The sequence below is a fragment of the Cyprinodon variegatus genome, unplaced genomic scaffold, assembly GCF_000732505.1.
Source record: "Cyprinodon variegatus isolate N-32 unplaced genomic scaffold, C_variegatus-1.0 Scaffold836, whole genome shotgun sequence".
Lineage (NCBI taxonomy): Eukaryota > Metazoa > Chordata > Actinopteri > Cyprinodontiformes > Cyprinodontidae > Cyprinodon > Cyprinodon variegatus.
The window spans coordinates 305387-305756 of record NW_015151289.1 but is presented as its reverse complement, the minus strand read 5'-3'; positions in this window follow the sequence as shown (position 1 = coordinate 305756).

Genomic DNA, 370 nt, shown 5'->3' with positions numbered 1-370 from the left:
TTTGTAAAAAAAAAGTAACTTTTTTTTTTGATTGGACCATATAATGGGTAGGATATTTGTGTCTTTATTATTCAATCAAAAAAGAAGTTGCTTCAGTCCCGATGGGGATTCTTTAACAAAAATTGGGACTCGGTTTTTTCTCTCCAGATAGCTTGGGGAAATGTTTTGATTCATACCTTTTTCCCTGACATGACTACTGTGCTCTTAGATCTGGATCCATACAGAAACTAGTAAAAAAGAGGCAGAAAACTTGAATACCAGACTAGATTTTCTGTGATGGAATGGTCCAATTGTTATTAAAATGCACCTTTAACCCACTGGTAAAAAAAAGTTATTCATAAAAGTTCAGACTGATTATCGAGTATTTTCA